Here is a 26,644-nt window from a genome sequence, read left to right as displayed (position 1 = left end):
ACCCTGCTGGGTTTAATCAAAAAACAAACAGAAACGCTCTTGCGAAACAAGAGTCGATAAAGTCAAAGTTTGGCGAGGTCCCTGGAACTACAAAGCCGGAGTCGCCGCAATTTTCTTTTTTTGCTTTTTTTAAGCCGTGACTGCGGGGACGGGGCGCGCGGGCAGGGTCGGGCATCCCGGGCGCGGGGCCCGAGCGCCCCCGGCTCGCCCCCCCGCCCCCCGGGCCCCCTGCTCGCCGCCGGGGCCGCACACAAAGGGGCTGCGCGCACCAAAAGTTTCGAGTCCCCGGGCTCGCGGCGCGGAGGAAAGAGAAAACCTGGAGACCGGGCGGGTCCCGGACGCAGCGCGGGCGCCGGTCCCGGGGCGCGGAGGGAGCGCGGAGGAGCGGGGAGGGCGCCCCCCTCCGAGGCCCGGGCGCCGCGCTCGGCCGCCCCCCCCCCGGCACCCCGCACCCCGCTCCAGAAATGAAATAAATGTTCTTTGAAGTGCGTGTGTGCGCGGACAGCACGGGGAGCGCGCGGAGCGGCGGGCGCGCAGTGAGTGCAGCGGGGCGGGGGCGCGGGGCGCGGGGAGGCCGGGCCCCGGGGCCCCGCGGGGAGGGGGCGGGGGGAGGGGCGCCCGCCGCCGCAGGCCGCCGCCGCCGCCGCAGCCCGGACCGCCCTGCAGCCGCCCCGACCTCGGGCGGCGGCGCGGCTGCTCGGCTGCTCGGACGCGGGAGCCCGTAAGTGCCGCCGCCGCCGCTCGGGTGCCGCGGCCCGTGGCCCTGGGGCGCCGAGGACCGTGGGGACGGTCTGCTCCACGTTTTGGACTTGGCTGCCTGGAGGGTCTTTCTTTCTGACTTTGCCGGAGCTCCCGTCGCCGGGGAAAAAAAAAAAAAAAAAAAAAAAAAAGCAAAAAAAAAAAAAACCACCCCAAAAACCGGGAGGGAGAAGGAGATGTGTCCTTCGCCGCCGTGCACGCGAATATGTTTGCAGGATGAGTCGGACTCGGGGCGGGGGGGGCGGGGGAGTGGGGAGGAGGCGGCGGCGGCGGCGGCGGCGGCTGGAGGTGACTCCAGTTCAGACCTCGCCGAGAGTCCGTGTCAGGACTTCGCGCTGCCCCGGCTCCCTCTCGCTCTCCCTCTCGCTCTCCCTCTCGCTCTCCCTCTCCCTCTCCCTCTCGGGCTCGCACACACACTCGCGGAGGTGCCGGCGCGCGAGCGGGAGCCTGCCCGAGGATTCCGCGGGGCCGTGGGGGCCGCTCCGTCCGCGGCCGTGCGTGGCGGGGCTCTTCCGTGCACGCCCTGCCTCCCCGGCCCGGAGCCCGGAGCCCCGACATGCGAGGACCGGCCGCCGCCGCCGCCGCCGCGCGCCCCGAGGCCGCAGGGTCGGCGCGGACCGCGGGCTGAGTCGCTCCCCGGCCGGACGGGGTTGGCCTCGCGCCGCCGGCGTCTGCCCGCCCCGCCCCGCCCGCGGCGGCCGCTCCGAGGGGACTCCCCAAGTCTGCGCGCTCTGCCGGGCCGCCGCTGCCGCTGCCGCCGCTGCTTTTTTTTTTTTTTTTTTTAAACCTCCGCCACCCCTTGCACTCTGATTCCCAATTTTTTTTCTTTTTTTTTTTTGCTTTCTTCTCGGGGAGCGAGCGGTCCGGGGCTGCGCGCGTCCAGGAGCCCGGGCGCCGAGCGGCGTGCGGGACACGGCGGGACAATGCTGACCTAAGCCCCGGAGCCGCCCGGCGCTGGCTGCGTGGCTGCAGGAGGCGGCGGCGGCGGCGGCCGAGCAGGAGGACGCGCCGTGTCCGGCCGGCGAGCCGCGGCGCCGCCTCCCGTGCGCACCGCGCGGCCGGCCTCGGCCCTCCCCGGCCGGGGTCGCCGCTGCCCCGCGCTCCTCGCCCCGCGCGGCCCCCGCGCGCTCGGCCCGCCCCCGGGGCGCGCTCGCAGACCGAGGTAAGAGCCGCCTCCGTGCCGGGCCCCGGGGACCTGTTTGCGCCGCGCCTCCCGCCCGGGGGTGGCCGCTGGGGGTGCGGGGGCGCCGCGGGCCCAGCCGCCGGGGCTCGGCTGCCGGTGCGCCCCGGGCCCCGCGCGCCTCCCGCCGGCCCCGTCCAGCCGCCGGCCCTGCCTGTGCTCGGGGCGCTGCGTGCGGGGGGCGTGGGGCACTGACCGTGGGCTCTGCCTTTGGGGGTTTCGGGAAGCCCGGGTCGGGGGGGCCGCTCGCCCTTTCTGCAGCCCGTCCCGGGAGGGGGCCTCGGGGTGCGGAGCCCGCGCCCCCGCCCCCGCCCCCGCGCCCCCGCGCCGCGGCCGCAGACCCGTCCCGGGCTGTGAGTGGAGCGGGGAGGCCGGGCGCCAGCTCCGGGGGCGGGGGGGTGTTGCGGGCCCTGGTTTCCTCCGGTCGGAGGGTCGGTGGTGTGGGGAGGCGAGGATGACAGCAAAGCGCAGCCAGATGTGGCCAGGCCGGCGCGGGGGCTGGCAACGATTAGGGGGGCCCCGCGGGGCGGGGCGGGGGGCGCAGAGACTCCCGGACCCGCAGTGAGAGGGCAGCAGCGGGCCGCGCTGGGCCTGCGGGAGAAGTTCCCGGCCGTGGGCTCCTGGGGCGGCTGCGGGGCTGGGGCCCTCGGGGAGCCCGGTTTGTCGGATGGGGGTGCCGGGCGCGGATGCACCGGGGGGTGCGTGGGGGGGCTGCGGGGGGAGGCGTGGGAGGGGCGCGGGGAGAGGGGCGCCCCCATCCCCACCCCGTCCCCTCCCGGTCCCCACCCCCCGGGCCCGCCGAGCGTGGGCTCCGTGATTGGCTGGGGCGCCCCGACCCTCCGGCGGGGACCGAGCCGCGGGGTGCGCGCCTGCAGGGCTCCCTCGCTTGGGGTCCGGAAAGTTTGCTCCTCGCGTCCGACCGCGGGGCTGGGGCTGGGGCTGGGGGAAGCGCTGCGGGCTGGACTTTGTGCACAAAGTGTCGCTGCTCCGGAGGCTCAGGAACGTATGTTCTTTATTTTTATTTTTTAAATTTTATTTCTTTTGATGCTCGGTTCCTTCCATCCTCTTAAAGCATCGTTGGAGGGACAGGTCGTGCGGTCCGTTTTCTTCGCTGGTCTTCTGCGGACTCCTCCCCCTCCCCCCCCTCCTTCTCCTCTTTTCCCCCCTTCCCGGGCTCTCTCATTCCGCTCTTCCTGATGCAAACACGGTGTTGTCTCGGATTCAGACCGAGGAAATGTTTTCCTCCTGTTTCTTGAAAGGTGTCAGGCTGCTTAGCAGCTCCTCCAGGCAGCCTGGGAGCGCGGAGCCGCAGCCACCGACCATATGGTTCCCGTTACAAAGGCCGGGCTCGGGGGCCCGCCGCTCCCCGCGCTCCCCGCCGCTCCCCGCCGCTCCCCTCGCTCCCCGCCGCTCCCCGCGCTCCCCGCCGCTCCCCGCGCTCCCCGCCCCCGCCCCGGTCTTACGGTTTCTGCTGCAGCCGCTGCAGGACGACCTGCAAGGGCTCCCCCCGTCCAGAGGCGCACGTTTACCCGACGCTGTGGCTTCATTCATTTCCCTGTCACTGTGTGTGTCTGGAACGGGCCCCACCGAGTTTGCTCTTGGCTCAGCTCGAGTTGCACAAGGAAGAAAAGTCACATCCGTTTGGTGCATACCTGCCTGTTGGGATGTCTCTTCGTAAAGCAAGTTTGATCTTGGGCCGACCTTAAAAGATGGGCAGTCAGGGGAGGGTGCCACGGGATCCACCGCCCAAAACCTTGGGTGCTGTGTGTCAGCGCCTTTAGCAGCACTCCGAGTCCTTCTGACTCTTGACCTAAGTCAAAGGTAACTTTGTCACTCGATTTAGCAGGTTTAGAACCTTTGCAAAACCCTACGTGTGAAGAGTCTGCTTCTGTTCAGGTGTGCCCTGGAACTTTTCCTTGTCCCTCCCTCCACCCTCCAGGAAATTTATGCATGATAGAGAGAAGACTGCAGAACAAATGTTCTGTTGTTTAGTTCCTTCAGACATTCCGAATCTCTCCTTTTGTTGCTTGCCTCTAAAAGAGGTGCCATTTCACATCATTCTGCACAAATTGTTTGAATTAATGCAAGTGTGAATTCTTACCGTTTGAAGGGGACTATTAGCATATCAAAGGTTTCTTAGCTTCAGCTCAATTGAGAAAACTTCAGCCTGTCTCCCATTTGCTTCCAAGCAGAGGCCCAAAGGGCAATGAGAATTGTAAAGGGTAAAAATGGGGAGGTGGATTCAGGCTGTGTTTCTGAACTTTCACTGTTTTGTAATTATGTGAGCGAAAAACATTGTCTCTTGCTGTGGAGCCCCTTGCAAATGGCAAGACGATTATTTTCTATTGATAAATGGTTTGTTCCTAGAAAAAGGGTGACCTTTTATTTTATGATAGTCACTGTTGCCTGTCTTTTGGGGTCCCTTCAGTGGAAGAGAGTGAGAAAGCTTTTCCTTCTAACTTAATACTTTCCTAGGGCCTACACTTTGTTATATTAGTAAAATGGGAAAGAAAGCCTTTTAATTAGTCTATAAAACAATAGAAATCTTGTGATGAAGAGATACTCATTCTTACACCGAGGAAACTTATTTTTAATACACTTGCTAAATTAAAGGGGAAAATCAATGGAGGGTTTGAATATTAAAAACTCAGCATGAACTTGTTAATGCAACTTGTGCAAGTGTAAATTTGAAAAAGAGTTCTAGGTGATAGGTTATTTGTGCATTCTAGTTAGTAGTGATTCTTTTTGCATATTTGCTGTTTTGTCTCAAAAGTTTTCTATTTTATCAAACGCTGTAATCTGGAGAATTCACCTTACAGTTGGTTTATTTTTCCTCAGATGTATAGCATATTTGTTAATCTTTTTTTTTTTTTTTTTTTTTTTTTTTTTTTTACATTTGCAGAGAGATACGTTCTTTGAATTTCTTAAATCAATATCCATGAGTGAAGAAACAAGGACAAGTACTTGGGTCATTTGGGTCATTTTTATGGCAAGCAGATGGGTCAAGGGAGAACTTTGTTCATCAACTTCTAGGGAAGTGTTGGTTTTATTTATTTAGCTTAAGAGTTCCTAAAGCGTAGTTTTAAGATAAAAATGAACCTCAGAAAAGGTTTTGAAGCCCATATTTTCCATAGTTTTACCTTGGATGGTTAGTTGATTTTGAACGTGAATTTATACTCTCTCATTGGAGAAGGATTTTTTTTTTCTTTAATTAAAGTTCGGAACTGCTTGTTTTTATTCTAATACTGAAAATTAACTGTAACCAACACTTTTGGAGGGAAAGTTATCATTACATCAGTTGCCTAACATTTTTAGTTTTTAGTTTAATAAGATACTTTATTCAGATTAAGAGAAGTTTTTTTTTTTTTTTTTTTTTTTTTTTTTTTTTTTTTTTTTTTTTTTTTTTTTAGTGGCATTCAAATTGTATATCATTCTCTTGAAATCATTTTATGATAGTTTATGTATCTGGTCCCTTCAGTTGTCTAAGAAGTACTTTTGAGGTAAAAATGTCCATATTGATGTAATTGCCATTATTGCACTTAAGTTGCTGTTAACTAGTCTGCTTTGAATGCGGAGTGCCATAAAGAAAACATTATCCTTTAGAGCTATTAGTGATAATCTAAAAATTGTCTTGACAACATTGCTCTTCATTTTATGTGATGGTGATCCTGAATTCAGCCAATCTCTGAAGGTGTAAAATGCAGTGAAAAGATTTTTCAACATTTCAATGACAAAATTGGACTACTTAGAGAAAAATTAATGTGTTGTAGAAGCACTTCAGCTGCCATTTTCAATCATTGTGGGTTACTATGTGTTGGCAACAGAAAATGAATTTAGAAATGCAGATAGCTCTGGGAGCAGGTAGTTGGTAGAAATCAGAATATTAAGTCATATGGGGTAGAACAAACCAATTACTTCTGGTTTGGACTTGAGAATTTCAAATAAATATGATTTTTTCAGGCATCTGACTCCGCGTTATTAATAGACTAACATCAAAGCAGACAACAAAACTTCCACATGTTATAAAAACTAATATTAAATATACAGATCTCACATGGAGTAGTAGTACAAGTCTTAATTTAAGACAAGCAGTTGGAGTTTTTATTGCTGCAATTTTCACAATCAGCAGAAACGTTAACACCAAGCTTCTGGGCGTTTCCTTTCTTAAAAATAAGCAAGAGGAGAGCTCTAAAATTGAGGTTTACTTAAGGTTAGGTCTTTATTTGATCATTATTGAAGCTTTCTGTGTTTTATTAAAAAATCTAAAACAATATTTTAATGTCTTAAGTAACATAGGAATATGTGAGCTAAGATTGAGAAGTTGGGAAGGTCAAGAGGTAACTGGAAATCTGTACACCTTAGTGATAAAATGTTATTGCTGTCTTTTCTATCAAAATATTTATTTGACCTAACTTTTGCGAATAAATACTGAAATCACACTTAGTTTATTGACAGATGTAGTATGGGATGAAGAGAGCATTGCAATTTAGATATGGGCTACACACACTGTACCTACCTGAGAGAAATCTGTTCTCATTTTAATAAGAATCCATACTACTAGCCCAATTGCTGATATTTAGGGGCACAGATTAGCTGTATTTAGATTAAGAATGAAATACAGTTTTCGAAATTGGAAGAATTCAGCGATTAAAGATTTCAGAATTGCTATTTTTACAAAGAGGCTCCTCAAAGACTATACACTTTGCCTCTTCCATGTTCACCGTATCTGATTTTGACTTTTGAAGGAGAGGTAGACATTTGACATCTGTCTGCTTTTCTGTGGAAAATATACATGTAAAATTAAAGTGGAATTCTTTTCAAACTGGTAAATTTTAGAAATAAAGTACATGATTATGAAGAAAGGTTCATAAAGTTATTTGCAAAAATACATAAACAGTTTGGCAAATTGATGGTTTTGATCAAGTGTTACAAATAGCAACTTTAGCTCCTAGACCTGAAAAGGCCTTGAATTCCTGTTTATGTTTTTTGGTCAGATCAGTTCCTAAGGTAATTTGTTTAAATATTAGTTCATGTTACGTAAATAGATAACTGCTTTGGAACTATTTTCAAGAAAGATTAAAACATTTCTATTTTAAAGATAGATTAAAATCATAGCTTTAACTTCTCTCTTACATAACACTAATTAGTCTATAGCCCCACCTAAATATTCATCTCTTCAAATAATTCTTGATTGAAGGTTGAAAGGTTGAAAAGTATTTAATCACCCCGATTACTGTAATTAGACTTGATGTTATCAGAAAAATTGAGACTGTTCTCTGAAATCTTTCTGCTACTCAAGATTGGTCAAGTAGTGATTTTTTTTTTTTTTTTGATGCTTTCAGAAAAATGCTTAAGAAATGGGTTGTTTAACATAGAGATAGCTAATGATTGGAATTAGGGAATTTAGTCCTAAAATGATGACATTTTTCTTGACCTACGTGTGAATAACTTTTAGAGGAGAAACTATATAAACTTTTTAGTCCTAAAATGATGACATTTTTCTTGACCTACGTGTGAATAACTTTTAGAGGAGAAACTATATAACTGGAGGTCTGTAATTCCTAAATTTTATTCAGGACGTCAATGTGGCATTTTGACTTTATAGGTTTTGTTATGTGTATGTTATAAACAATGAAAATCTCTTACTGCTCTTTTGATGTAAGTAGGCATTTTTTTTTTTTTACGTGGACCTCTGTGTCATACTAGGTCTTAATCAACCAAAAGACTTAAAAATCTTTTTACATCATTTAGCTGATGGACTAACTGTAGGCAATAGTTTGCAAATACTTTCTAATATTTTTGTGTGATGAATTTAAAAAAAATAATTTCTTGGGAAAAAATAACCTCCCATGTATTGCCAATAAAAATTGTCTTAAAAAGATAGATTGAGTGAAGGAACTAGCGCTTAACACCTGCAAGTAAAGTGCAGCTTACAGCAAAATACTATTGATTGCTTTGAAGCAGAGAGCAAGTTTAAATACAATTTGTTTAATTACAACAAAAATGCAGTTTTATGAAGTAATATAGTTTGTCTTCATAGAGAATTTTATGCATTGTGTGGTGGTAAGTAAAATCCCATCACAGTTGTATAAATTTGTTCAATTACCAGAACGGCTAAAAGAAAAAAAAATCAATTTACGTTGAAAAGCAACAGAAATTAGATTACCTTGGTTAGTAGGAACTTGCCAGCAATGTCTAAATTGCTTAATAATATCAAAAGCTACCATGTTTCACAGTGTAAGGATATTGGCCTCTGTTTTAATATGCATATATCTTGTTTACTTTGTGACCTTTGTTATGGGAACTTTTTCTTTTTGTTTTCCGCTTTTGTTTTTATGGAAGCTATTCCATTATGTACAAGCAACTGTTTCCACTTGCATATTCTTACTTGATTTAGAGATTTTGCTTTTTGTCGTTGAGTTTCTGGATTTCTAGGATTTGTTATCAGCTGATATTTCAGAGGAGTGTAGTGAAATAGCAGACGCAATTTTAGGCATCAAAAGAAATCTAGCCCATCAGTATGGGTAGCTAGGTTATTATCAGCAACAGAAAACACATTTTAGGAATTTTTACTACTGACTCTAGAATGATAAAGGAATTTTAAGTCTTAAATTCTTGTAGCAGTAAGGTGGCATGGGATTCATCATAGCGGATAGCTGGGCACCTGTTTTATTACCACCTTGATTCATTCTGGCACCCAGATTTACCGAAGTGCAAGAAGAGGCACAACTGCTGCTCACAGCCACCCGGCTGTTTTTAGGTCATGAAGTCAACTTCCTGGAATTTCTGGGGAAACCAGTTGAAAAGGGAGGACAAATGTCACTTTAAATAGAGATGTTTAAATCAGATTTCTGCCTGAGGGTAAAATTTAGGTCTGTTTTAGCCCGGATGTAATGTCTCCCTCTACAGAGCACAGCATTAATCACTACCTGACAAGCAAACCTATGCTGAGCAAAAAAGGCCCCTGTTGGTCTTGTCATTGATTTTTCCAATCTGTAAAGAGTACGTTATAAACATTAAAATTCACACACAGGGATTACACCTTAATCTCTGAATATCAGTATTGAAATTAGTTGCCTTAAAAGAAGCCTACTTAAAGCTAAAAAAAAGGAGAAAAAAACTTTGGGAGGCTATTATAAGGATAGATTCAATATTTTTATAAAAATAGAAATATTAAGAAGCTGACAGATTAAACAGAAGTTAAGATATTAAAATAATAACCAAATCTTAATTCTGTTTAAGATGTATTAAGTGACTTAAAAAATGTATGGATTTTTTGTTTCGATTTTTAATAAATCTGATAGTAGAACAAAAGATAAAAGCGAACTGTTAGTTCTTGGTCATGAGAGATATAAGAAGTTGAAAAGATGGTTAACTTTAGACTTAGAATAGTTCAGAGGCTTACTATTTTGCTAGGACAAAACCGGATACAACCCTGTATCTTTTTCTAGATGAATAATAAAATCTTTAGCCATTGTAGAAGTGAAAAATGCATGAGAAGTTCCTCAAAAGGAAAAATTTTGCTTTTTCAGTTATTAGGTAATACTCTTTAACTCCTTTCTTGATCAAATAACTCCTATATACAGGTGTACATATATAAGCATGGAACTTACATTGTTTCCTTGTATATATCCATATTCATGACAGTTATTGGCTAAAAATTACAGCAAATGTAAGTATAAATGTAAAATAAATATGAAAATACCTGTTTTTAAACTGATTTTCAGAAAGATATGACTTAATCTGTGTTTTGTTCTCAAAGGTACTTACTACTACCTTTGAATCATGAAATGTGCTTGTAGCTCTCATGCTTTGCATCATTTTGTAGGTATTTTTAGATCAGCCTATACCTCAAACAGATATTGCCCTGGTTTTAGATGATTGAAATAATCTAACCCCAATATTGTCATATATGGTTGTTGGCTGCTGCGGTGGGCTAGGTGACCTTACTAATGCTTTCTTTCGTGGAGAACAGTAAGGAGTGTGTCTATAAAGAAAGCAAAAGAGAGTTCTATTTTGTTTATAAAGTAAATTCTAATTTTAATCATTTATTCTTAAAATAGAATACTGTGACTGCAGTTTTCCATATAATGAGGGAATCATTACAAGATTTTAGAACTGGCCTTCAGTTGATATATTTGTTTCATGTAGGTTATATTTACTTAATCAGTTCCCACCTACAATTTACATTAAAACATGATGTCAAAAATGATTTTCCCTGTGTCTTTACTTTGAAACAAAGTATTTCTATTTGGAATTCTCATTTCTTTATTCTATGGGTACTTTCCTTACAGAAATTTTATTCTGTCTTAAAAGCTTACCTTTTTCTTTTCTTTTCTTCTTCTTCTTTTTTTTTTTTTTTTTTTACTGGTTATTACTGTGGGTATTGATTAGAACTTACAGAACACAGGTTTTTATACAATATTTTCTCCACTCATCTTTGTGTTCTTAATCTTGAGATGCTTATGGTGTGTTTTAATTCTTAAAATTCCTGGTCTTCCTGTGGTTAATGTCCAAGAGAGTTTAGGAAAACATTCATTTGGGTGACATTGTAAGCTTATACACTTGTATTCCAGTGATTGTGAATATTTTTATAGAATTTGACAAAGGCTTAATGTATTAAATGAAGAATTGATACACTTTATCTTGTTTTTCATTTTAAAAACGATGGACATAATTCTGAAGCATTTCCTTTTCCTTCAGATCCATCAACAAATAAAAGCTATACCAAAATTTTGATAGCCTAGACATTTCACTTTTACTAAGGACATTTAACTGTTTTCGTCCTTTCAAAGTTCCGTGAATGTCATTAGAAAGAGAGTATTTGGATATTAATTGATCCTTCTGGACAGGTCTATAGAAAAGTAATAGAGATGTCTCCCCCCACCTTTGCTTTTCTTCTGCTGCAAATGCTGTGATTCCCTTAGCTCTGATGGAAGTCACTTTTCTTATTATCATTGGTTTTAAACTTACCTCTATAGCCTATTTAAAAATATAAGTGAAAAAAAATTTTATTTTTCCCTTAAGTGGAAAACTCACTACAAACGTGGCTTATTACAAGATGCCTTTCCCCTTAACCTTATTTTCTTTGTTTAAATAGAAAAGAAATTTAACTGATATTTTTGTATGTTTAGCATGAAAGTGAGCATATCTCTTAATTTACATATGTTTAATATTTAATAAGGATCTTAGTTTAAAAAAAAACCACTTTATAAGCCTGTCACTTCATTTATGGATAAGTCAAATTGAATGCCTCAAATTTGTAGTCACCGCTTATGTGTTATAAGGTAGCGCATACGTGTTTGAAGGGAAAAATCAGGGTGACCTCAAACTGTCCGGTAATAATTTTCGGTAAGACATTGCCCCCAAGACTATGAAACCATTCTTAACTTTGCCTTTTTTGCCCCTGCTCCTTTGTCAGAGATGTACCTTATATCTGTATACTCGGAGAAAGGAATATGATGAAGAGGAGAGTGTGCAAACAGAAATCTGAAACAGATTCTGAAAAAGATACGATGGAGGGGTAAAGAGCATTTTGCAAATCAAATCAGTTTTTCTTTTCATATTGAATGAATGAAAGTAAATTTATTGTTCAGAAATATATACTTCCAGGTTTAAGTTTCAGAATTATTCTAAATAAGGAGAAAATGTAGTGGTTTCTGCATTTATTTAAAATTTATCTTTTATCCTTCACCGTAAGTCAATCCTAAAATACCACCTTCAGTTGTTTACTTTGGGATCAGAAGATGCATCAGATAATCGGGTTGAACAGCTTTGTTTGGGGTGGTCTGTCATTTCAGGCTGGTGCTGTGTAAGCAAGGTAATGTTTTCTTTTCCTTGAAATACACTTTGTAAGAGTGGCTCTTGGGTGACTTCGAAAAGTTTGTATATCTTGCCTGTTCAAGCTGCATTCTTACCCAGGCTGAAGGACAAGAATAATCATGTTGAACCACAAATTTTCAGAAGCAGTTATTTTAATCAGATAATTGGTAAGGAGGAGACGCTAGATAATAGTATTTTTATACAATGGTGACCTGCATCTTTACCAGGCAACTGTCTACATGTTTCAGATATTTTTGCTAACCCTTGTTATTACCTGCAGAGGGAGCTTGTATATGAGATAAAATAATCAAGGCAGTATCAATTGATATTGCTTCTTTGAAAATTATGTTTTTTAAACATTTTTAATTTTTGTTTGAGAAAAATTGTTCTAAGGAAAAAAAAAAGCATTTGGGATTAGCCACGTTATAGTGAAATTTAATATACTAAATGCCCAAGTATTTATCATTTCCTATATTCACAGATTACAGATGTGCTTATTACCTTTCCTTAATTAGTAAAAATTACTTGAAAGGTACTGAAGATAATGAATCAGATTCATTTTGAGATGCTAACTATTTTTATGATTGGCCAAAGCTCTGGATGACAGTAGAACTGTGTCTTGTTTAAATATCTAATAATTGTTAAAAGAGAGATCGGATTTTTTTTTAATTTTTCAGATTATGTAAAATGTCATAAAGTGATGACTGAACAATAAGTAGTAAATTACATTCCTCTACATTTAATTAATAGGTCAAATTAGATGAGTTGCATATGCTCTTTTCTAAAACACAAATGATCACTTTGGATTAATAACGGACCGATTAGTGCAGTGACACTTAAAAACAGGGAAACCATCAGTAAAGATCTAATATTAAATGGTTTAGAAAATTGATGAGTAACTTGGAAAAAAAACGAATGCAGGCAAGATAGGTAGTACTTAATTAAAAAACGGAATTATATTTACGAACACTGTGTCAGCTAATTTCTAAGAAATTATAAGCCAGATAGTCAGAAATACTTGAGAGTTTTGCAACCAGGTGTTCTGGTGATAAGGGTTAAAAGCCTTTAGGAGCAATTGGTTCTTTTCAGTGAGCAAAATTTTTCACCTCATATGCCTGTCAGGAAATTTAAGAATACGAGATTATCTTAAATTATACTAAAAACGAACTTTTTTATTTGTATTTTTACATTTTAGTATAAAAATGTTATTTCAGAATTTGCTTGTTGGAAAAAAAAAAGGCTATCCTTTTATGCATCCTTGAAAAGAGATGTAATAGTTCATTTCTTTACTTTACTTTACCAAGAAATGATATGACAAATAAAAATATTTATTTTGTATTTTAAGAGGCTTTGTTTCTTAATGGAATTCATTGCCGTAGACTTATTATTTCATTAGCTAAGCTTTACTAATGTGAAAAGTCAGATTGTTACTGTTACACAGAATGACCCTTTAAGTAAGGAAACTGTTGTCTAATAAAGAGATTTATGGTACTGGCATGGGCTTTTATATAAGTATTAACCTCTCAGCATGGTCATGTATTATCTTAACAAGTCTATGCTACATTTATGCAGAGCATTTTCATACCAGGGTAAGAATATTAGCAACAGCAATTACACTTCAATAGGATTATGATGGTATGTTTTTACAAAAGTATTCAAAGGCTCCTTTTTCCGTAGAATTATTGATAGGCATCCTGTACTGCCAACTTCATTGTCTTAAATAACACGATAAAAAGGTTTCTTATTGTTAGTGCTAAATATGATCGGCATCAGAAAATGGGATCTGAGATTACAGTTCATTACCCTTTTCCCTCAAATATCACACCTCCTTCACAGAGAGGTAAGGGTTACTAGAGAATTCATTCCAGGAAAATTGGAACGTGAGGAACAGTAACTGTCAGAGAGTGCATAACTTCTGTGAGGTTATTGGAAAGGCACAGCTAGGGTAAGTTCTACTTGTTTTGCCTTATATTGAAAGGTAGACTACTGAGTGGTTTTTAAAGTAGTGAAATTTGAATCTATTGCAAAGAAAATGTTTTATTGACAAGTTAATTAAGTTATTATCGTAAAAGTGTTACTGGTATTAGGTTGGGGACGTTTGTGACAAAGAAGGTAATTGGCAGGGCTTTTCAGTTTAAAATAACTCTGACATTCTTTGTGAGTTATCAAAGACATTTTTATCAAATGTTATTGAATGAATAATAAAAAATATTAATTCTGATATAATATCCTCTGCTCATTTGTATATATGTTGAGTAAATGTGTATACATTAAATTGCTTCAGCATCTGTTTGAGCAGATTGGCTCTTTTAAAAAACAAACTATATTATGAGTAGACTGTAATATGAGAAACAATTCTCGAGATAAAGGTAGTAGGTGTTACGAATACAGATTTGAAATCTTTTATATTATACATTTTATAAAAATGGAGGTTTCTGTTAAAAAACTTGCTATGTTTTTTTCTCTTTGAACCAAGAGTCAAATATTTTAACAGGTTAACATTTTAAATGGAAGTTAACAAAACATGTAAAATACTCTAAAAAATATTTATTCAAAATTTATGTATACCTTATATGAAGAGCCTGGGATTAAATCTGCATGTTTTAATAACTGTTGGAAACAAAACATTTTATATTGCTTTATTACCAGAATTTAAAAACTAAATTTAAAATTTAAAAACTACTGCCTTCATTTTAATTATAACAATAGATAAACGATACTAGTTTCTTTTTGCTTTTATATTTTTCAAAGACCTAGATTTCATCAAATTGAAATCTAACAAGGGTTTAAAAGCCTACTTATTATGTACACTTTATGTAATATGATTTTATGGCATTCACAGGATATTGCTAATTCAAAGCTGCAATGAAGAGTGTGAAAGTGTTAAAATCTTAGAATATCAAATTTCTGTTCATTTTTAAAAAGAATAAATTATAAGATATCACATTTTTTCCTCCGATAAATTAAACATGATTGTATTACCTTTATATAAAAATAAACATAACACCTAAGGAAATAACTGAAATTCAAAATAAAAAAATTGATGCTTTCTATTTGTGGATAATCTTGTATCATATTAAAGTATGGTTTTCATACTTTAATCTAAAATATGATTTTAAAATTTAAATAGCCTTTTTTGAGATTTATAATGAAGAAGGTAAAGAAAAGCCATTTACTCATTGAATTTTTATGTAATGTTCTTTAAAAATTAGTTTATATTCAATGCTCTTTAAGTCAGAATATTGATTTGAAAGGCATTTTTGTTTTGACCAAATACCAGTCAAAGCAGAAAGTAGTTGCTATTACTCATATCAGAGGCCTGAAATAAAAATTTAGGTTCAAGGAAATAGCTTAGCCCAGTATTTTATTACTTGTCAGAGCATCATAAGGGATGCTTTGTTATCTCTTAGTAGTAATTACTGGCCCGTAATAGCTGTTGGCAGATGCAAAAATAAGTACCTGGACCTTTGAAATTATTTGAATTACATTCAAGAAAATCTTTGTTTTAGATCTTTGCTACATGGAATTCCGATAACGGCTGCAATACATTAAGGTATTTAAGAATACACTCTAAAAGCACTTTTTTACCTTTGTCCTCTTTATAGGAATTTTGGGTTGATTAAGTGCTTATAAAATGTTTTGTCAAATTATGGTAACATAGAATTAACAATGAACTTCATGGTCAAACAACTTTTATACTTTACCTATTTTAATAACATAGTCACTTTCCCACACCTCCCATTTGTTTTGTTTTGTCTTGTTTTTTTTTACTAATTTGCTTGTATTGTGTTACTGATATGTTAAGTGCATAAGTTCCCCTGACATTTCAGGCTGAAGCCTCTAATTTGTTTCATTACATGAGAAAAGATATTTTTAAAAGCATTTATTATTCAGTCATTTAGGTATCTAAGAATTCACATTTTCCACAATTGGCTTTTAAAAAAATATTTAGAATTGATTTTTAATAGCTTAAGAGTGTTCTTAAAAAAATCAGAGCAAGAACTTTGTAAAATAATACTAAATTTAGTATCCTTTAGTACAGCCATTGCTTAAGTATTTGAAGAATATTGAGAATATTATCAATTACATACACTAATAGCCCCATTCTCTATATTGCCTGTTAAATCTGGAAAATCAAGAATATAACCCACAAGGTTGCAATTAAATCATCACAGTGTTAACGTTTAGTTGAAATAAACTAAAATAGAGGCTCAGTTTGTCAGCTTACTTTATTAAAATTGATTTTGTCTTTTTATGAAGAATAAAGCAGCCACTCCTATGTATTAATACAATTGATATTCTCAGATGTTTTTGTGCTTAAGAACACTTCTTTAGTGCTTTGTATATTGCTTTATAATATTTTTCATATTTTCTCTGATGGAATGTTTTCTTTTTTAATGATTTGATACTGTTCATTTCTGAATTGATGACTGAGGACCTTTTTTCTCTTTTTTAAAATAAATTAAGTCACTTTTTTTTTCATTTGACTTCCCAGATAACATGCTGTTTGATCTCAGATAAAGAACAAAGTATAAATTTAATGATTAGTATCAGTGTGTAAGTTTTTTTGTGGTGGTGATCTTCAGATTGTCTCCATATAACAATATATATCGAGCCTTCCGTAATTAAAAAAGGATGTTTTCCATACTTGCATGTTTGGCATTATTTAACTCTTGTAAAATGTTCTTTTTAATGTTTGATCTGATAATCCATCATTCATTAAGATATATAAGTGATTTTTTTATACTTGCATATTTTTTCAATCTACAAAATAAAAACTTTGTGTTCTTTTTTTTCTCAAAATACAGAAAATTTTTTATTGAAGCATCTTAAATGATAGTTTGAAGAATGTATAAAATTTACCATTCTGTAACTCGTGTTATGCTTAAAATGATTTTAAAAGAAAAAAGTTTGTGTATAAAAAAGGCAACTACCTAGTGCAATTGATGCATTTGATTGGCCTGCCATCCTAGTTTTTTTAATTTGTATTTGCTTCATCCAAAATATGGTAAGGCAAACATATGTTTATGTTCTTGGACAAGGATTCAGCATTGTCTTGATCCCATTTTTGGCTGAAGTTAAGGCTCCATCTCTTCTCTAAACTTAAAAATTATTGCATTAAGACCTAAATATCTATTAATTTTCTCTTCTTACCCTTTGATAGAACCTAAGAGTTAGATTCCCTTGTAATTTTACTATTTTAATTTCTTGGTAGTATATTTATTGCATAAATAAATTTAAACGTGAAATGTCTAGGCAAACGTGCATAAGGTAAATATTTAGATAAGAAGCTATATATAACACATATGAGTGGTTCAAGTAGTTGGAAAGTTAAATTAAAAATATTTGGAAAGATTCCAGGAAACAATATGTAATTTTGGCTAAATAGTTGTAATTTTCACTAACATTGCTTATAAAGGTTAACTTTTGGACAGAATCACAACTATACCATTCAGAATTTCTAAAGGTCCGCTTATCTATTTGAAAATTAATTCTTTACGTATTAAATTGACTTTTTCATGCCGAGTACTCATTAAAGCTTTAATATTTTACATCATTTTAACATATAATCAAAAATTGTTGACATTGAAGTGTTTAATATCCAGGTTAAAATGTTTTGAAATCACCTGTCACGGTGGTATAGAAACAGCTTTAAAAAAAAAGAAAAGAAAAAAAAGAAACAGTTTTAAAGGTAGGATTTGAGTCCATTTTTTTTATTACAAGACTTGTGAGCAGATTGGAAAATATTTTCACAACAATTCAGTTCAAAGTAAAAGCTTCCTATTTTTAGTAGTGAGCTTCCTTTATGTGGACTTTGAGTTTTATTCATTTTACTCAACAAATAAAGAATTGAATATAAGTCTAGAATAGCACAGTTTTTGGTTTAATATATGTAACTATTGCAAATTTTGAAAAATTGAAAATTGCTCTTTTATTTTTATCTTTCAGAATATGGTGCATTTGGTATATTTAGTTGTTTAAGTGAAAGGCAGATTTTCCATCTTTGGAATTGTATTCAAGTCTGTATTAGTCTAATTAAAACTCCTTCAGCCAACTTTTCATTTATAGGGACATTTATAGGCTACAGCTAAGATTATAAAGGTAAATTTGATGAAGTAAATCTTAATTTTTGGCAGCTCTGTCACCCTTCTATGTTGTGCAATTTATAGTTTTCTCAAGGCCAGAGGGTATTACCAGGCCTAAGCGATTAAATTACTGCCACTGTCCTACTTCTCACTTTTACTTTTGATAAATTAAATTGTATTAAGATGCACAGTAGTAGAGGTTTCTTACTATATAAAAGAATTCTCTTGAGAGCCCAATTAAAATAAGTCAAACTCAAATTATCTTTTGAAAAATCTGATATTTCCTATGTGGGTACATTCTCTTCGAGTACATTATGCTTCTGTATTTCAGAGCAGTCATTCTGGACAATGTTGCATGTGTATAAATGATAGGTGAGGACTTGGATTTACTTTAATTCACAGTATTTATAATGCTTTGGATTTCACTTTCAAGATTTTTTTTTTTTTTTTTTTGGTTTCTTGCAATGCCACAGAGGTTATTATGGCAGCACATGTGGTTTTAAATATGTGAGAACTTCTAGTACCGAGTTTGCCAAAATTGCCAGACCAAAAAATACACATTTTCTTGAATTGGTCTTGAAGTCTGTGTTTTACAATATTGATCGTTTTATCCTTTACAAAAACAGTTTCATCTATAAGTGCATTTCATCTAGTTATCCACTAGCTTCTGAGCTTTAATTTTATTCATTTTGGATCAACAGCCATTTATTAAGGCCCTGTCTAGAAAACTGCTGTGTAAGGACTGCTCTCTCTCTAAGAGGTACTTATAATCCCATGAGAGATATTTCCACAAATAATTGTAATATAAGGCGTACTATAGTGACGTGCTAGAATGGAGTGTAGAGGAAAGGGTGTGGAATATAGGTAGGTGGGATGAATTCAGAATGAGGAGTATGGAAAAAAAAGAGACTCCATTTAAGTAGACCTGAGGGCAAGGATGATATCAGCAATGCAGGCTTTTTGAAAGGCGGACAGGTTCAGGGGTAAAGGTACTGGGAAACGAAGGAAGAGAGAAGGTATCTTCAGGAGCATGAATATATGGAAGATAGGAGTCGCTCAGAAAATGGAAGGAGATGAAAATGAGATGTGTGGGGCATGATTATAAAGAGCCTACTCCACTAAAATTAGACTTTACAGTTGGGCCCTAAAGAGCTGTTTATACTTTTGATTGAGAACGTGTCGTATTTTTAATTGCTAACTCTCAAGATTGTGTAAGTAATGAACTAGAACGGGGAAATAATGGAGGAAATAGAACCTAGTTAGAAGGTGTGGATGACAGTCCAGGTGTGAGGCAATGGCTCTAGACAGATGGGAAAACTTTTGTAATGATGGGATAGAATTTGGTAATTGAGTGAGTACGGGTGGAGGGAGAGCTAGGAAGCAGACATAGGTTCAAGACTTCATTCATTCCTGCCATTAGCTTGCTTGAAAGCAAAGAGAAGGGATGAGCCCATTTTTCTGCCCATCCTTCAAGGTACATGCATCATGCCTAAATCCCAGCAGTCCAAAAAAATTGCTTCAAATTGATATGCATATTTTTAATGTGATACTTGTCAAAAAATAATAATTTTGCTTCCTTTACAGATGTTTTTAAAGATATTCTTGAGTATATACCTATAAATGTTTTAAATGATATTCATCTTTGATGATGTGCTGATTAGAGTGAAAATTTTTATTATGTGGATTTGAGGCTATAAGGTTTAGGTTTTTGGTTTGTTTATTTGTATTTCGTGTGAAGTTTCTTCTAAGGTAATCAAGACTTCTAAAATTGAGCTATTAAAATCTAGTTAGAAATCTTTTATTTTGTGAAAAAATACTTTTGTCATGATTTAGATCTATTGAGATATTCTCTTTGTTGAGGACCAATTTATTAACATTCTTAACAGCTCTTTCACAAACTAATATGATGTTCTTAGGTTTCCTTAGATACAAGCCTTGTCCCTTTTGGAAAGCCGAGGAGTTTCTATGCCCTCAAAGGTATTATTCATTACAATTTATTGTGGCTTTTTTTTTGTTACAATGAACTTACATATTTTTTTCTGTCGGTACCTAGGAAATTTCCTAGCTACATCTTATTATTATTAAGAATAATGAAATTATTTCCTCGATAGCTTTCCAATTCTTTAGACCTAGCAATAACTTTTAGGTTTTATAGCTAGTTAATTATATGGGTTGACCCAACAACCAGAAGCACCTGTCAGCACCTATCATCAGTTTTTAGCTCAGAGCAGGTTCTCGATGTATTTTCTTGAGTAGTTGTCAATTAAGGTAATAAAGATCACAAAAAATTGGACTAGAACCTAACCAATTTCAGATTGCTCTCATGGATATAAGAATAATAATGGTAATAATATAAGAGTTAATACTGATTTTTCAATGGTAATCTGAAAGTATTCTTAACTTCCATAAAATGGAGAAAAATTGTGCGATGCAGTTTTCAGTTTAATAGAGCTTCATACATGGGATGCTCTCAGTAAATGCTTAGTATTATCATCATTATTGATGTCGATTAACTTAGTCACATATTTAAGTGGGTCCTGTTTGGCATCCATTTTCACTCTGGATTTGTTTTATTTTTTCCTCCTATTTGTTGGGAGATTTTTCTCTTCCTCCTTTAAGTTCTGTTCAGGGTTTTCTATTTGTGATGCTATCTTCTTTAGGTGATACATCAGTGATTGACCTGATTTGCCTTTATCAAAATTGATGTTCTGATACTGAAACCAAGAAATGTTGATGTCTACCCATCCACCTGAAAACATCTGCTTCCACTTTTACTGTGTGATTAAGTAAAAAAAAAAAAAAAAAAAAGACCAATAATTTTCCTCATTTTACTATAATCTGCTATCTGGTTGAATTTACCATATGAAAACATGCAACTAGGATTTTTTTTTTTTGTAGCTCTTCTCTCTGACCTACAATCACAGTTTCAAAATCCCTGCCCCCAAATCATCACAAAGAGTAAGATCCTCCCACATATTAACAGGGAAGAGGAAGTCAGTAGAGGCTACTTGTCAGAACTGTGTCCTGGTATGAAGGCTGACTTCTTTTTTCTGCTGATTGATCAGTTGTGATGAAGATAGAGTTGCATAAGGTAATCAACGTGAAATAAAGGGAGGTGAGCTAAATGGGGGTGTTGATACTGTAGTGCAAATTTTGGCTTTTTCGTTGGCAAACTAAGCCATAAAAATAATAGAAATATCTAAAAAGGCATTTTAACGGTCATAGGTAAAATATATAGAGTAAAACTGTGACAAAATACTTTAAAAAAATCCATGTTGTAACCATCTAGGCATTTAGTAAACTATGAAAAAATAGCATTTAATAGCTCATATAAGGTTTTAGTAAGGGTAACCTATATTTTTTAAGATTTTATTTATTCATGAGAGACAGAGAGAGAGAGAGGCAGAGACACAGGCAGAGGGAGAAGCAGGCTCCATGCAGGGAGCCCGATGTGGGACTTGATCCCGGGACCCTGGGATCACACCCCGAGCTAAAGGCAGATGCTCAACCGCTGAGCCACCCAGGCTTCCCAAAGGTAGCCTAAGTCTTAGCTTTAGAAACATTTTCTGGTATGTAAGGAGCCATTCCTCCAGAATTCCTTTCCTCAGTGGAGATCACGGGTGGGTTATTTTTATCTTTTAACTGTGAGCTGATAGTTTTCTTGAGGGGGGTGGGAGTGGTGGTTGTTTACCTTCCAAAATGTCTTCTAGTGACTAACACTAGATTCTGATTAAAATCTCATTGTGCCTCAGCAGAAGACTGGTATAAATTGCATTATATGAAACTGAATAATAACTATGGTTTGATTTAAAGTATTAATAAAATCTAAATTTGCACATTGTAGCTGTAGGGTTTCAAGATTTTAATTTAGTGAAATGCCAGAAGAATTTCTTGTATTTTAGTCTGATGAGTATTATGTGAGAAGTGCATCTTCCCAAATTAGGACAGACATATATATTATACAATTTACAGAGTCTAATTATTAAAACCTGCTAAATTTCATATTTAATATTCAGATATCTTTCTGCAAACAGGCGGCTTAGATTCATTATCAGTGCTTGATTCGTATATTAAAGTCGATTAAATTGCAAATGCTGGTCTGAGGAAGGGTGGAAAGTTAGGATTTGGAATCGCTGTGGTTTTTCAACAGCCTCAGCAAATTACATAAATACCAAAAAAATCTACAGTGCTGCATGCTTTATTAAGGCAACATCAGATACCTTAATTGCATAGTAAGGCTGAAATGTAATTCCCATGGCGAAATTTACTTGTCTTTTCACTTAGAGGTGAGGTGTAAGCCCTCAAATTGACATTGAATTGGAGCGCTCATGTCAGTCTCATAATTCTGGAGGAGAAACGAGGTGTGGATTTTAATTTTTCTGCTCTTTGTTCAGAATGGTGACAAAAGTGTGTTGTACCCTTGTGTTGTAGTCTATTTAAAAACTTCCACTTTTAAGAGAACTTTTACCAGAAAAAAAAAAAAAAAGGGAACCTTTACTGATGGAAATAGATTTTCTCCAAATCCCAAATATTGGTGGACAAATGGGTAAATGTGGAAGCCTACCTTGTCAAAGCGTTTTGCAAGAAAAAAATGTTCTTGTATTTTTAGTGTACTTTGAAAATAAATGTCAATTTTTTGTAACTTACCCAGTTTTATTATTATATGAAAGCAGATTTATCAGGCATTTTTAACATAATTTCATACAATTTCTTATCTTATATTTGAAATAGTTTTAAATTATTTAAAATATTTAAAATTATAAATAGTTTTAATACATTCTATTAAATTTTCCATATTCTATTTTATTTAAAGATTAGAGAAAGAGAGCAAAGGGTGGGGGTAGGTTATGGGGAGGGGCAGGGGGAGGAGGAGAGAGAGTCTTAAGTAGACTCTGCGCTGAGCACAGAGCCAGACGCAGGGCTCCATCTCAGGACCTTGAGATCATGACCTGAGCTGAAACCAAGAGTCGGACACTTAGCCGAACCGACTGCACCACACAGGTACCCCAGATTTTCAAGTATTTTATTTTATTTTATTTTATTTTATTTTATTTTTTATTTTTATTATTTTTTATTTATTTATTTTTTTGATTTTCAAGTATTTTAAAGAAAAACCTCCATCAAGGGACTGATTTTATTGGAGTTTGGTTTTGGTTAGAGCTCAGCTATAGGTTTAGTTCCCCCATTAATTGTGACCTTCCTGCTTCACTTTTATAAAGAGGAGGCTCTATTTTATTTGGTTTCTATAAGTGATAAAAATGATAAGATCTTTTATGCCAAACAATGGTAAATTAAGCTTTCTGAAAAACACTTTTATTTTGTCTTTTAAATAGACATTATCAATATTTAATTAAACATTTAATTAAAAATAGTCTTGTGTAGGAAGAAAAATCCTTGAAAATCCCTGTTCTAGGAGATCTTACATTTGTTTCTACTTTTAAAATATGTTTCTTTTACACATTAATTTCTGGTTCCATTTACTTTTCTTTATCCTTTCTGCCATTCATGGTCTTTACTTTGCATGTATAGTTCGGTTTATTCATTGACAACTTTCTCTTTTCTTTCCTATTTTCCATTCTTTCTGTCAAAAACATTTGTTATGTGCTGTTTGTCAAGCATTATGCAAGGCTGCTTAGAGATTATAGATGTGAAAGCCATGGGTTCTGTTTTCAGCTAGCTCACAATAATTTGAAATGATACTTTGGATACTTTCTGATAAAGCACATTGTACTATGGACACAAATGGCAGTGCTCTTTTGGTGTGTGTGGTTAGGGTTTAGGGGAAGGAGGGAGTCAGATAGTCCAGTGATAGGTCTAAACTGAGTATTGGAAAGCATAGTAGTTGGCCAAGGAACAAGTGGCAGAGGGGATTCCAGGCAGAAGGAACATCTTAAGTATGCCAGGAAAGGTACAGAGGTGAGGGTAAGCTTCCAATGGTTCAACGATTGAATCTTGCTAATTTTTAAAGAGCGAGGAAGAACGGGAAATAAAAAATGATGGCCATTCTCAAGCTTAGATGTTAGCTAAAAAAAGGAAAATCCATTAAAAATGATAATTTCCAGAAACCTGTTTAATTTATTGTATATTTACTGTATTAATCACCAGGATATTATGCTACATATCGGACTCCATCAAAGCAATGGGCGAAAGCTATGGTCTGCAAGGACTTAATTACATTAAATTAATTTGTAGTTATTTGTGGCTTTGTCTCATTTCCTTATCTTCTGCATCATTATATTGCCTGCAGTACTAGTCTCAGTGTCTTGAACATAGTATGTATATTGGAAACTATTTCATTTGGTTTGAAGAGACTTACATTGAAGAAAGATAAATATGAGAAATTTGGACAAAAGAGATTTTTAAAATAGTTTAAAAGCCTAATTAGAGTCCTAAGATTACCCTAAGATCACCTACTATACAAATGATAGACGATGACTATAGGAATTTGTGGAAGGAGAGGTTTTTTTCACCTTGAGGTGGTCAGGTTGGCTTTATGGTTTAGATGGTTTTTAAATGTAGCAAATCTGTATACATTTCCTTAGGTGAAAAGGAGAGTAATGCTTTGTATATGGGTATTTTGCTAAAAATCAGTTCAAAAAGCCTATTCAGAATTATTGAGCAAATAAATTTAGCAGAAGCAGAGCATTTAGATTAAGTATTTTTGAAATTAGATACACTTGGGTTCTGTTCCTAGTTTTGCTTTTTGCCACTTTTTATTAAACTTCCCATTTATCACTCCTCCTTTAGCCCCCAGTTGTAATTTCCCTATTGTTAAAATAGAGATAGATACTAGATTTGTTGTGATAATTGAATTACAGCCGGATAATATATGTACTTACGGAAAATTTAAAAATCAGCAATCCTGCGATCTGCCTTTGTCAAGTCACAACCCCAAGCGTTTTCTTTCCCTTATGGATGAAGTGATCTCTGGGATTGTTTCCAGTTTTACACATTTTTATGTTGTAGACTGAAATTGGGAAGATTAGTCCAATGGAGGCTAACAACGCTTGATGGAGGGCAAGGAATCACACCTCTGAGGTTTTTGTGCGTGTTTAGAGAGAAGGTGTTTGGGCCCTGGGAATGAAAACAGTGAGAGTGGATTAAGACATTTCAGAGAGCATCAAATCAACTGTGAGTGAATGTGTGCCACCTTACGTTGAAGTACGTTTTATATTTACAGAGCATTGGTTTATTGAAATTTACAATGAGTTATGCTACCGAGGATTTTTGGTTTTAGAAACTGTTAGAGACTGAGAGCTAATTCCATTTGTGTGTATTTATCTGTGCATGCACACTCAAATACATTTAGTTAAGTTTGGTTCAGAAAAATCTGTTACTTCACAGGGAATGCAGTTTTTTTTTTCTTTTGCCATTTCATGCTAATGTGTTTCTTTGTTGTTGTAAGTCACCAATTGAAGGATATATGTGTAATTCATGCTAAATCGGTATATTGGTCTAGGAGGTTTTTTTAGACTAATAATGGAGCAGAGGCTTCTTTAATACATATGACTATATAAAACATTATTAATGTTAACAGATGTTGCACTTTAATCCCCTGGAATGATTGTTTGGTACCAGCAGGAGATTTATTAAGCCTGAATTGTGTGAAATTGTGTGTGTATAAGCTGCTAGTTAGATTGTAAAAATGCTATTGAAAACTGTTAAAAAGTTTTAGCTATAATTGGCAGAGAAGTATTAACTGTGCTAAAAGAAGTATGTGTGTATGGTTGGCCCATGCGCCTTAACCTTTTTATCATTTATCTTCTTGTATTAATGTCACTGAATTATTAATTCATGAGCCAGAGTGGGAAGGGTGAAGGCACCATTTAAATGTGTGGCAAATTTATCCTTATCGCTAGAGACATGAAAAAAAGTCATTTTGTGTTATCTGTAAAATGGAAAGGACATTTTAAAATTTCATTTACAGTAATCCACTTCACTTCCAGTAAAACACCTAGATTATTACTACCATAATATAATGCTCTTATTAAAAATTTGTAACCTTCTCCACTCTTTTGTCTTATATATAATATTGATAGAAAAGTTTAGCCTTCATGTATTTTAATGTGATACCTATTAATTGTAGCTTGGAAATGTTATTCTTATGATATGTTCTATTGCATGACTATTCAATTTTAGGAAAGATTAGATTGCAGAAAATAAATATTTACTGTATTAGTAACATTTAAAATATTTTGATTGGAGAGAATCTGGATGCAGGGAATTGGAAAGCTGTAGAAATACTCGTGTTCCAAAAGAAGTGTGTACGTTTATTGTGACTTCATAATTTTTTGGAATAAGGTTGGTGATTTTAGCCTTGTAGAAGTTTTAGCTTTCTAGCAGAAATTCAGCAAATTAGAATTTAGCAGTTTCCTGTTGAATACAGTGTGGAACTGGGATATATCCAGTATTTCATATGGGTGAGTAGCAGTGGTGACAGAAATTTCAGGAGTTTGAAGCCACTTCTACCACCAGCTATTTGAAACCATCATGCTAATGGTCAAATACCTCAGGGGTCTTGTCCAAACCTCATTACTTTTCAGTCTTCCATTACTTACTGTTTTGATTGGTTTTACATTCTCTCCTGCCAAACAGAGGAGCAAGATAGGTTACTGTGGTAATGTCCTTTATTTTCTTTTCTGGAGTTTCTCCCCAGACGCCATGGCTTTGTTACACACATACACACACACACACACACACACACACACACACACACACACGGTGAAACGCTAATTTGTTTTGGTCAGTATAACATTGCTTTATCTCTCTTATTCCAGCGTGGTTAATTTACCTTTAC

At 37.7% G+C, this 26,644-nt stretch overlaps 1 protein-coding gene across 13 annotated transcripts in view; it reads left to right on the top strand.

The window, feature by feature from the left end:
- The first annotated feature begins 411 nt into the window (after nt 1–411).
- Nucleotides 412–26,644, top strand: part of ADGRL2 (adhesion G protein-coupled receptor L2) — a 189,913-nt gene continuing 163,680 nt past the window's right edge. For 12 of the 13 annotated variants that reach the window (XM_041750517.1, XM_041750514.1, XM_041750516.1 and 9 more), the window contains exon 1: nt 412–536. The gene's annotated coding sequence lies outside the window, so the exon portion shown is untranslated. Of the gene's footprint in view, nt 537–1,793; nt 1,922–26,644 lie in introns of those variants that run through there. The other variant, XM_041750509.1, reaches the window with a different exon arrangement.

The sequence above is a fragment of the Vulpes lagopus genome, chromosome 3, assembly GCF_018345385.1.
Source record: "Vulpes lagopus strain Blue_001 chromosome 3, ASM1834538v1, whole genome shotgun sequence".
In the NCBI taxonomy this organism is placed as follows: Eukaryota; Metazoa; Chordata; class Mammalia; order Carnivora; family Canidae; genus Vulpes; species Vulpes lagopus.
Note: the sequence above shows the minus strand (reverse complement) of the source record. Positions and strands in the feature narration are given on the sequence as shown.